Source organism: Alnus glutinosa, chromosome 10, assembly GCF_958979055.1.
Source record: "Alnus glutinosa chromosome 10, dhAlnGlut1.1, whole genome shotgun sequence".
NCBI classification, from domain to species: Eukaryota; Viridiplantae; Streptophyta; class Magnoliopsida; order Fagales; family Betulaceae; genus Alnus; species Alnus glutinosa.
In genome coordinates this window covers 19,634,079-19,647,377 of record NC_084895.1, presented here as the reverse complement: position 1 = coordinate 19,647,377, position 13,299 = coordinate 19,634,079, and positions in this window count along the sequence as shown.

The following is a 13,299-nucleotide window of genomic DNA, read 5'->3' as shown; positions in this document are numbered from 1 at the left end:
CGTCGTCGTCACCAACAACCAAAACGCGAAGGCAGCTGACAGCCGGCCATTTTGACACAAACAGCAGCCGTTAGATCATTCGAATACACGCATGTGATGTTGCAGTGACCTCGGGCCCTAACAGCTCGAAACTGAATGCGATATATCTAAGCCAATCACATCTTGGTCTAACAAAGCGCGCTCTCAGGGTGGGGCCCAGGCGGGCACAACCTTTCCGCCAGTTACCTCACAGTTCGGGTAACATTATCACAATCACTGCCAGCCAAATTTCCCTCCCCGAACGGAAAAGCTATTTCCAGATAGTATTTTTGCTACAGAAAAACTCATCGCCTACCACTGACCAATCAGGATTCAGAAAAATAAGCTTTTTTTTTTTTAAGTCCAAAAGGTCCCTCTCCACCTGAAAAATGATGGTTGGGATTGAACTCAAACTAAAAAATAGTTAATTAAACGTAAAAGGCAGAGCAGAAAATATAAAAAGAATTCATTTGGTCTCCGACACAAGCAAATCATAAAGAAGAAAGTGAATCTTGGTCGGAGAGGGAGGCATAATTGGCAATTGGGATCCCCTTTATTTTCCCTCTATTTATTTTCTTTTGCCTCGGAATATGAGTTAAGCTTAGAAAAGGAAAACGACCGAGAGTTAGTGGTTCTGCTAATTAAGCCTAGCTTGTTCCTCTCTCGGGTGAGGGAAGACAAGAACAGCTCTTCCAAAGACAGTAAGTAATTATTTACTTTTAATCATTTTTCAAATGATTTATTTAGCAGATGACAAACAAAATAAAGCTCCCATATTTATGTAGTTTTAGAAAATTTATGGTAGCCTTTCAAATAAATTCATTTATATATATATGAACAACCATATATAGAATTAAGAATTTGTTCAATTCCACCCCTGATCATTATAAATTTCTCTTTCTAGTTTTTATTTTTATTTTTTTTAACTAACTAGCCTAATTTACATATTGTCACCAACAAATAAATATGAATGCTAACTCCATTTCTAATTCAACTATCACACCAAATCCTAATTTAGTTCTAAATATTTTGTGAATATCAAGTAAAGCTTTTAAGAACCAACAAATCCAGCTCCCGTTTCCTATAGAAGATCACCAGCAATTGGGTAAAAAATTCTCTATATATTTGGGGGCGAGATTCAGAAGGTACCATACTTTGGGTCTCTTTGTAAGCTCCTAAGGTATCTCCCTTTGTACTTTCTCTCTATGACCTTTTTGCTCTATCTAAAGCCTGGATCTTTTGCATCTTTTTGTTAGATTCATTAGAAATTAGGGTTTTGTTGGGAAATAATCCCAACCCTGCCGAATGGGCCGAAGCTTTGGTCAACCAAGCCCAAAAACAAACCAGACCTATTGGGCTCATCAACGAAAAGGCCCAATAGGTCATGATAACATTTCACCGAGGCTATCTTACACAGAGTCGGTGAAATACTAAGTTCGCGTACATCCCAGGGCCGGTTAAAAAACCGACCCAACGATGATTATAGGGGACACGCCACAATCGGCACGATAGCGATTGTCACGGAAGGTGCCCCACGATCTAGAGCCGGTTGAAGACCGACTCCGCAAGGATCGTGAAGCATGTACCACGATCCAGATGGTCGACAAATGCTCCAGACCCAACACGTGGTCCAATGATACAACCGGCCATTCCCAACACTCCGTCTATAAATACCTCACAAACTACACAGGGTAGAAAGATTGCTCTCTGTGATAAGAAAAGAGATATACGCTTGAGATAATATTGACTCTAGCATCGGAGTGGGATTGTCGGGTCCCCCCCGATGCAGTTTTCTCTTTTACAGGTCAGAAGGCAGGCTCTTTCAATTCAACAAGTTACCAAACCGAAATCTATTCTAACAGATTGATGCCGTCTGTGGAAAACCATTAGCAAGTGTGCTTCGTTTACTACGCAAAAAAAGAAAAAAGAAAAAAAAAATACGAAATGGTGCGAACAAGAGCCACGGCCTCAGGAGCAAACAACCCCCAGCACAAGGTGGGGGGTACATCCCATCATAATGTAGCTGAGATGGAGGCTCAAATAGCCCAAATGTCTAAGGACATGGAGGTCTTAGCTCAATAGAACCTCCTTCTATAGAGGTGACTGACGGATGAACGAGCTCCTGAGGCATCTAAAGGGCATGGAGAAGGAGAGAACAACACGAACGAAGAAAAAGATAGGGAGACCAGAAGGGCTACCAAGAGAAGCCAGCCCGAAAATCGGTCTCGGTGAGCCAAGGAAGCTAGAAACCCTCCCCCTAGCGGAGATGCAGTGAATCCTTGCTATGAAGAAAAAAGGCTCAACAAAGCTATCGCCATGCTCGATGAAAAGTATGAAGAAAAGTATAACCATCTGCAGCATGAGATCCAACATAAGAGTAAGGGAAAAATTTCTCGAGTGGACAGTCTCTTGAATAGGTCTTCCCCATTCACCGAGTGTATCATGGCGATCCACCTCCCCAAAAAATTCAAAATCCCGACCATCCAGACTTATACCGAGGTTGAAGATCCAACTGAGCATCTTGACAACTACAAGGTGCATATGGATCTTCGGGGGACACCACAGGAGCTAGCATGCCAAGCCTTTTCGTTTACTTTGCCCCGGTTCTGCCCGGGACTTATTTCGAAAACTCCCTCCGAGTTCCATCACTAGTTTTGAGGATCTCAGACGGAAATTCGTAATCCAGTTCCTGGTTAGGTGTAAACAGAAGAAGCCTTCCGGTCAACTGATGACGATGTGCCAGAAGGAGGACGAGCCTTTGAAGGATTATGTGGTCCGATTCAATCAAGCAAGACTCACGGTTGATAATCCAACCGAGGAGATGGTTTATGCTACCCTTTATCAAGGATTACGGGTGGAAGGGCCCATAATGTCCAAGATCACTCTCAATCATCCAGAGAATTTGGCTGACCTCACGGAGGTAATCGAGAAATACATAAACCAAGAGGAAACCCTCACGGCTCTGAGAGAGTCCCAGAAGCAGAAGGTTCCGGAGTCGGGCAGTTCCGAGAAAAACAAAAAAGTCCGAAAAGAGGAAAAATCGGCCGAGACGAAGACAGCAATAGAGCCTACGAAGTATTAACAGTTCTGTATAAATGACCTAGACTCCCTGGAATTCCCCTATTAATGAAGTATTAATGGAGATCAGGAGGGATCCGCAGTACAAGAGACCTTATCCCCTCCACAATAAATATGTGAAAGAAGAAAACATACACAAATTCTGCGCGTTTCATGACGCCCAAGGCCACCTTACCAAGGAGTGCAAAAATCTCCGAGTCCTGATTAAGAAGTTTATTAAGAACGGAAAACTTCTCCGTTTTATAGCAGATAACCAAGGCCAACCTCGGCAGAATCAGGGGTCTCGGTCGCATCAAGACCAAGAACCAAGGCGCCGAGATCACTCCCCTCCAAAGCACCAAGACGATCAGGGAGACAGAAGAAGGGAGGAACCTCGGCGAGAAAGAAGTAAGAGCAGAGGCGCACCGCATCATGATCCTCAAAATGAGCCAGTCATTTCCGACATCCGAACCATATTCGGAGGTTTCGGAGGAGGAGGAGGAGGAGAAACGAGTGCAGATAGGAAAGCCTACGCTCGGTACCAGAAGCATTGGGAGGTTATGACTATAAAAAGGTCTCACAAGTCCCACCGAAGGGAGTCTTTGGTGGTGGGATTTTCAAATGAAGACTATGCGGGAGTTTCACTCTCTCATACTGATGCGATCGTGATCACGCTCTAGGTGCCCAACCACCAAATCCACTGAATGTTCGTTGATAACGAAAGCTCAGCCGATATCTTATATTGGTCGGTCTTTTGAAGCATGGAGATTAGCCCGGAAAAGGTGGTCCCTGCTACTTGCCTTTTACTCGGGTTTGCAGGGGAACAAGTCCAACCGATCGATTCTATCAAGCATCCTGTCACGGCCAGGGATCATCTGACCACAAAAACTATCATGGTCAAGTTTTTGTTGGCCGATAGACCCTCCACCTACAATGCGATTCTTGGAAGGACAGCCCTCAACGACCTGAAAGCGGTCGCTTCCACCTCGCATTTGAAGATCAAATTCCCGACCGAGAAAGGAGTTGGAGAAGTAAGGGGAGAACAGGGTGCAGCACGCCAATGCTACAATGTGTCTATGAAGGAAACCCCTACTCGGGGTAATCACAGGGAGAAAGGCGAGCAATAGCAACTACAGTCGAGGGAGGCAGCTGAGGAGATAGAAGAATTTGAAGTGGGGGGGTATAGAGAAAAGAGTCAAGATCGGATCTCTGTTACCTCTGGAAATCAAAGAATCCTTGGTGGCTTTCCTTCGAAGCAACACTGACGTATTTGACTAGTGCTATGAAGATATGCTAGGGATTGACCTCTCGGTAATTTCGCACAGGTTGAATATCGACCCAAACCACCAACCCGTCAAGCAAAAGAGAAGAAACTTTGCTCCAGAAAGAAACCAAGCCATACATGAAGAAGTGGAGAAGCTACTGCAAGCCGGTTTTATCCGAGAGGTAGACTATCCCGAGTGGCTAGCTAATGTTGTCCTGATGAAAAAATCAAGCGGAAGATGGAGAATCTGTGTAGATTTCACCGACCTCAACAAGGCGTGCCCAAAGGATAGCTTTCCTCTCCCCCGGATGGATGTCCTAATAGACTCCACCTCGGGGCATGAGCTCTTGAGCTTTATGGACGCCTTCTCAGGCTACAACTAGATCCATATGAATGATCTCGACGAAGAAAAAACTTCCTTCATCACTGACCGAGGGTTATACTATTACAAGATGATGCCTTTCGGGTTAAAAAATGTCGGTGCAACCTATCAAAGGCTGGTCAACAAAATGTTCCGAGATCAAATCGGGAAAAATGTGGAAGTATACGTAGATGACATGCTGGTGAAGAGCCAAAAAGCGGCCGGTCATTTGGTCGATCTCGAAGAAACCTTCAACACGCTGAGGATATATCAGATGAAGTTGAACCCAGCAAAGTGCGCCTTTGGCATATCATCAGGTAAATTCCTGGGGTTCATGATCTCAAACAGAGGAATCAAGGCAAACCCAGAGAAAGTCCTGGCTATGTTGGAAATGCAAGCTCCCCGTACAACGAAGCAACTACAGCAATTGATCGGGAGGATTACGGCTTTAAACCGTTTCATCTCCCGATCAACGGATAAGTGCTTGCCCTTCTTCAAGATACTTCGAAAGACGTTTGTCTGGAGCACCGAGTGTGAAGAGGCCTTCGGACAACTGAAGAAGTACCTAGCCAATCCACCACTCCTGAGCTCACCAGAAGATGGGGAAATCCTCTACTTATACCTAGCAGTATCACCATCAGCTGTTAGCTCGATATTGCAGAATTTAGCAACCCTTCCAAGAGTGAAGAGCTTCCCAAAGGAGATACGTGGATAGCCTATGTTGATGGATCATCCATAAAATCCCGAAGCGGAGCCATAGTTGCCTTGATGACACCAGACAAAGAAGAAATTTCAGTAGCACTAAAGCTGAATTTTCTAACCACAAAAAATGAGGCAGAGTATGAATCGGTAATAACAGGCCTCAGCCTAGCAGAACATCTTGGGGCAGAGAACCTAGAAATCTGGAGTGACTCACAAGTGGTTGTCGGTCACATGCAAGGTGCATCAGACACCAAGGGTGAGAAAATGATCAAGTACCTGGCCAAAGTTCAAAGTTTTTGGGACCATTTCGAGTGAGTGATTGTCACCCAAATCCCGAGGACTAAAAACGAATGGACAGATGCATTGGCTCAGCTAGGGTCGGCTACAAATAAGAAGATCGTGGCCTCAAAAGTCAAAACAGCGAGTGGTTGTTCTAGATAACCCCTCTATAGCTACTCTGAGTCGATGATGTAGATCAAAGATTCTTACACCATCCCTGAATGGGCTAGGACTGTAGTTGAAGACCTGAAAGATGAAAACTACCGAACGACAAAAAGGAAGCTCAAAAAATTTGGATGCAGTTAGCTCGGTACACTCTCATCGGTGAAATTCTGTATTGCCGAGGCTATACGCTTCCACTCCTGAAGTGCCTCTCAACAATTGAGGCAAAATATGTGCTGGAAGAAATTCACGAATGAGTATGCGGTAGCCATTCGAGAGGTTGGATGTTAGCTCACAAAGCTGTACAAGCTGGCTACTATTGGCCAATGATGAACCAAGACTCAATGGAGATGGTCCAAAGGTGCAACAAATGTCAAAGGTTTGCGAAGATTCCAACAAATCCTCCAGCAGAACTCATCTTGGTTTCGTCACCATGGTTGTTTGCCCAATGGGGGGTCGACATTGTAGGTCCTATGCCCACAGGAAAGGGGAATTGTAGATTCCTAGTAGTCGCAGTGGACTACTTCATCAAGTGGGCAGAAGTCGAGCCTCTGGTGACTATCACAACTAGGGCGATCAAAACTTTCCTCTGGAAGGTGATTGTATCTCGGTTCGGAATACTTTATGCCTTAATTATCGACAATGGAACGCAGTTTGACTGCAGACCATTCCAAGAGTGATGTTCCTAGCTCAGAATCCGTCATTTCTTCTCATCGGTGGATCATCCTCAGTCCAACGGGTAGGTTGAAGCTACAAATAAAACCTTAGTGAGGATGTTGAAGAAGAAACTCCTGAAGCGAAAGGGAGGATGGGTATAATATTTACCGAAAGTCTTGTGGTAATATCGAACCACAACCCGCTTGGCAACTTCAGAAACTCCCTACTTCCTTGCGTTCGGGGTCGAAACGATGAGCCCAGTTGAAGTGGGTTCCCCAAGCTTTCGTGTTCAGCATTATAACCCCGGTCTCAACAGCAAAGGGCTAAAACTCCACCTGGACCTCTTGGATGAAAGGCGTGAAAGAGCGAAAATCAGAACTTCCGCTTATAAGGAAAAAATAGCCCGGTATTACAACAAAACAGTTAAGCCTCGATCATTCAATCTAGGTGATTGAGTGCTTCGGAAGGTAACATTGGCAGCCAAAGACCCCACAAAGGAGAAGTTAGGGCTGGTTTGGGAATGACCTTTCCGAGTCATCAGAAGTAATCCAAAGGGAGTGTACCACCTTGAAGACACCAAAAGAAAAAAGCTGCCAAGACCATGGAATGCCGAACATCTTCAAAAGTATTATATGTAATCTGCTTGTTTTTAAACTTACTGGTTCATCAATAAATGCAGATTCAGACAGCATACTAAAGTGCAAAACACCATCGCAACAAACTTATATGACTCGAATCACGTTAAGGGGATTCGAGTAGAGACTTGAATCACGTTGAGGGGATTCAAGCCAAAAAAATTTATATGACTTGAATCACGCTGAGGGGATTCAAGTCGAAAAAATTTATATAACTCAAATTACGTTGAGGTGATTCGAGCCGAGACTCGAATCACATTGAGGGGATTCAAGCCAAGACTTTAATTACGTTGAGGGGATTCAAGTCGGGAAAATTTATATGTCTCGAATCACGTTGAGGGGATTTGAGTCAAGACTTAAATCACGTTGAGGGGATTCAAGTCGAAAAAATTTATATGACTCGAATCACATTGAGGGGATTCGAGCCGAGACTTGAATCTCGTTGAGGGGATTCAAGTCGAAAAAATTTATATGAGTCGAATCACGTTGAGGGGATTCAAGTTCGAAAAATTTATATGACTCGAATCACGTTGAGGGGATTCGAGCCGAGACTTGAATCACGCTGAGATGATTCCGATCGGAAAAATTAATATGACCCGAATCACACCGAGAGGATTTGATCCAAGACTCGATAAAATGCCAAGTAAATCAAGGTTGAAAAATCCGAAAAACCCGTATTCAACGGAAAATTCGGGGACTAATCATACTACTTGATTTTCGGTAAAACACTGGTTTTCAAAAGCTTTGATTAAACTTTTACACTTAGCCAAATTTTGCTAATTCTAAAAAAAAATTCTAGGGGTACTCTCGGTACTCAAATGCTTGACAAATATTCAATACTTAAAACTTTCACACTTAGCCAAATTCAGCGAAGTATAAAAGTTGGATGGTACTACTATTAGTATACTCAATACTTAAACTTTTACACTTAGCCAAAAGTTGGGCGATTCTACTATTAGTTACAAAATGCCGAATGCAAGAATACAAAAGGTAAACACAAAATACAGATAAGAAATTTTCAAAAATTCCATTCAAAAGGCCGAAGCTTCATTAAGATTTGAGTCAATGATTACACAAATTATCGGAAGCAGCAAAAAAGGTTGAAATGCATAATGCCGAAAAAAAAAAAGAAAAAAAAAGAAAAGAAAAAAAAGAAAAGAAAAAAAAGGACTAAGCCTCCTAGTAGGGGTGTACAACAGATTGCGGTAGCGGTTATTTGCTCATAACCACAACTGCAACCGAGGTCTCTGGTTATTCCTATGGATGAACAAAACATAAATTTTATGATCAATGGCGCAAATCTAGCTCATGCAATTCAATCATGTACCTAACCAAAAATGCCATCACGAAAGGCGAAGCAAAACATCATTAAATAAAATTACCATTAACTTCTATAGACAGCAAAACATGGGACCTAATATTCCTTTGATAAACTGCATAATAAAACATTAGCAAAACATGGGACCTGATATACCTTGATACACTGCGTAACAATTGGGACGCAGACAATGGGAGTATGGGACCTTTGATTGAGATTTGTCCGATTATTATTATTATTATTATTATTATATAATAAAAACTAGTTGCGGTTACCCGGTTAATAACCGATAACCACAACCGGGTACCCAGTTATCCGGTTGCGGTTATTTTTAATTTTTCAGTTTCTCCGGTTAGCGGTTATTGACGGTTATTAATAACCGTCTTGCTTGTACACCCCTAACTCTTAGGCACTCGAATCGTTAGAATCTTGATTGACCAAAGATGCCTCCTCACCATTAGAAGCCACAACCAAAGCATCCAACCTTCGGGCCCTGGCATCTTCACCGACCCAGTCAGGGACGTCTGGAATCAAGTCCCGGCCTATCGCTCTCAGCTCCTCAATAGCCTCCTTGGGGACGTCCATGAAGTCCATAGGTTGCAACTTGGCATAGTTTGGAGAAGGCGCCGGAGGATCAAGCACAAAGTTCTTTAGGGATATAAAACCCCAGTTGAAACCTCTGACCCAGGTCTGGTCTCAAACTTTGGTAAAGGCACGAATCTGGCCCCAGATCAACTCGCAAAAGAGAATTGCTGGAAGAAGTAGCCGAGTATCGTGACTTGATGGACATAAAAGCGGCTTTGGTCTCAAATAATTCCCGAGCCCTCGCATTGAGCTCGGCATATAATCTGTGACTAGCCTCCTCAGCTACATCTTGCCTGAGCTCGGCATCAACTACCGCCTTGTCGGATTCAGCTAACTTGAGGTCTCACTTCGTGAGTAACTTCCTCAGCCTCTCGACTTCGGACTCTAGGGACTACCATCGGCCCAGCTCAAATTCTAATTCAGATTCACGGCGCCTAAGCTCGGCCACAGTCGGGAGTTGCTCTCGACAAAAGTTCATGTTCTGATCAAAGAGTGCTACTATGTCCACAAGTTGTTACCGAACAAAAAGATGACTAAGAAAAGTTTTCAAAAAAAAAAGAGAAGAAAGTGTACGAAGGTTTTCAGAAAAGCTTACCATGGATTGCAGTCGAACCATCGATTCGAGAAAATGCTCAGGCGAAATGCGTCCAGCTTGGCTCTCTTCGAGGTAATCCGCGGGAATAAAAGACCGAACCACCTGTATAAGTGGCTCGACTAGTTGTTGTTCAGCCGAAGCTTCCTCATATCCTCGATTGGGCCTGAAAAATCCAATGGAATCGCGCAAGGCCCTATTTCTGGGTCTGACGTCGTCATCGCCGAGGGGCTTCTTGCTTGGTCCAATGGTCTCACTATAGGCTTCGACTTGAATATTTGTTGGCTTCATGGCCTCGTTAGAGAAAGCCGAGTCAGGGGCAGCTTTCTCTTGGGACTCTGCTCTGACCTTGGCACGAGTGTCTAGCGACTCCGATTGATCCAAGTCTATGATAGGAACAGTCGTGGGGCCAGCCCCCCCTTCGACCTCTTTCTTGAGTTCTTTCTCGGTCTCGACAACCTCGGTTGAAGATGGAGCAGCACCATCAACCTTTGCTAGGGTCCTGAACTCCGATCCCCTCGAAGTCACTTCAGGTTTAGGCTAAGGAATAACTCTAGCCTCCCTGTGGGGGGGATCAACTCCAGTTTTCTCCTTCGCCCTGGATGTTTCAGAGGTCCCGTTGGTTCTCCCGACCTGGGGCGTGGTCTCTTTAGCAGTGTCCCAAGACAAAATAACCTCGGGATAAACGGTACGAATGGGCTTAACTTGGAGAGGAGAATTGTCTTGTTCGATCGGCTCTGCAAAGATGGATTTCAAGCACGCCCGAGCGGCCTCCATCCTTGATTTCTTTTCTGCCGGCACCTCCTCAGGCTTCTTGGATGATCGAGGCCTTTTCTAGGCAGCATTTACAGGGGAAGCCTCTTCCACGACTTGCTTCGACCGAGCCGCCTTTTCCATGACGTGCTTTGACCGAGCCGTCTCTCTCAGAATAGACTTCGATTAAGCCATCTCTTTCGAGACAGGATCCGACCGAGCAGCCTCCTTCTCGGCAGCCTTCTTCTCATCCACTTTCTTTGCCTTCGCCTCCTGCTCGGCCCTGATCCGCTGGGCATCAGCTAGAAGTTTCTTCACAGTCTTTGGAACTTCTTTTAGCTCCTTATATGCTTCTTTGGTCCTTCAGGGACCTTTTCTTTACCCTTTCGGGAAGTAGCCACCGAACTTTCCTTTGGCTTTTGAGATTTGCTTTTCCTTAAGGAAGGTCTGAAATAAGTATATTGTAACCGAGAATACTCCGCATATTCTCGTTGGTCAAAAGATTATCAAAATCCAACTTATCTTCATTAGATTCAACCTTCGAGAAGGCAATCATTGTATCAACATTGTCAGTCTGCTCGTCGGTAAGTTGAGGAGCTCCGGCTGACTCTGCCCTCATGCAGGCCCATTCCCAAGGCACCCTTTGGTCCTCTGGGAAGAATGAAGACTTGACCGTTTCCCACTGGCCGGAGACTCAGAAGACTTGCTCCTTCCATTCCTTGTTGTTTGAATACCTCCAGGCAAGATGGATGAAGGTCGGCTTCTTTCGGACGGTGAACTCCACTATGCCATCCCGTCGAAAGCCGGCACGGTAAATAGTGAAGAACTCGGCAACGAACATTCTCTTTTGGAGCTCGGTCCTCTAGACAATGAAGGAGGCAAACAGGTACCTCCATCAGTTCGACTTGATCCGGGAAGGAGCCACCCCTAGTTGCACCACGAGCTCAAGAACTATGGCTTGAAAGGGGAACCGAAAGCCGGCCATCAGCATTCTTTCAGTTATAGCCATGTCACCGCCTATGATTGAAAGTTCCCCGGGCTCACCGGAGCCGGAATATTATAACCTTGGCGAAGGCGAGCTTCGTCAGAAGCCGAGATCAGAGTCTTGAATTTATTCTCATGAGGAACAAGGTTTGGAGCGCCAACACTGACGCGACCGCCATCGGAATCAAAGCCAGATGCCATTGAAGAGGTTCGGTAAACTGTTTGAAGAGGGTTGGTAAAATGTTTGAAGAGGATCGAGAAATCGAAAAAAGTTCACCAGAAAAAGGGATTCTCATTGGAAAACTCAGAGAGCTTGAAAAAGTTCAAAACAGTGAAAGGTGAAAAGTGAAGAAGTAAAAATGAGGGATGGGGTTTATATAGACCCTCCTTCGGAAGCTGAAAAGACTTGCATTGAATGCGCCAAGTTCAAGATTTCGTAACCGTCGAGCGCACAACTAGCCTTGAAAGACAAGCCATATACGCGTCTCGGCGCGTGACTCTGTTACCAAGGCAACAAAAGGCTAGGCATGACTACACGCGACAGACAAGACTCGAATCGACCTAATAGCGCCTGCGCCGTACAAGAATGCGAACCGACTTGACAGCAGTATTTCGTATCTCATCATGACTAGAGTCATCATTTTGGACATTTTTGTTTCCAAGGACGTTTAAATTTCAATTTTTTTTTTTTAAAAAAAAATTGAATTTCAAATTTCTCGGTATTTTTTGGGAAAAGCGAACCGACATGTTCCACATTCAACCTCGGCATAATCGCACAAGAAAATTCATTTCACTAAAACCACTTTGTGCAAAAGGAATTGGGGGTAGCTATTGGGAAATAATCCCGACCCTGCCGAATGGGCCGAAGCTTTGGTCAACCAAGCCCAAAAACAGACCACACCTATTGTGCTCATCAACAGAAAGGCCCAATAGGTCATGATAACATTTCACCGAGGCTATCTTACACAGAGTCAGTGAAATACCAAGTCCACGTACATCCCAGGGCCGATTAAAAAACCGACCCAATGATGATTATAGGGGACACCACAATTAGCACGATAGCGATTGTCACGGAAGGTGCCCCATGATCTAGAGCCGGTTGAAGACCTGCTCCGCAAGGATCATGAAGCATGTACCACGATCCCATGAACTAGATGGTCGACAAATGCTCTAGACTCGACATGTGGTCCAATGAAACAACCAGACTATTCCCAACACTCAGTCTATAAATACCTCACAAACTACACAAGTAAGAGAGATTGCTCTCTGTGATAAGAAAAGAGATATACACTTGAGATGATATTGACTTTACCATCAAAGTGGGATTGTCGGGTCTCTTCGACGCAGTTTTCTTTTTTACAAGTTAGAAGGCAGGCTCTTTCGGTTCAGCAAGTTACCAAACCGAAATATGTTCTAACAGGTTGTTTTTTGTTTTGTTTTGTTTTGTTTTTTTTTTTATAAGATTTTGTGAGACATTAAGGAATGGGATTATGTCGTTTGGTTGTTTATTTATGTAAATTCGCGAATAAATCAGGCTGAAATCCGCATGGCAGGCTGAGCCCTAAACGCCATAGTACATGAGCCGTAAAATATTTGCATTACCAACTTGTCTGTCGACTGTGATGGTCTTTAGCCGCCCCAACTAAATACACAAAACGTCGTCGTCGTCACTAACAACCAAAACGCGAAGGCTGACAGCCGGCCATGTTGACACAAATAGCAGCCGTCAGATCATTAGAATTCACGTGTGTGATGTTGCAGTGACCTCAGCCCTAACAGCTCGAAAAATACGATATATCTAAGCCAATCACATCTTGGTCTAACAAAGCGCGCTCTCACGGTGTGGGGCCCAGGCGGGCACAACCTTTCCGCCAGTTACCTCACAGTGCGGGTAACAGTAGCACAATCACTGCCAGCCAAATTTCCCTCCCC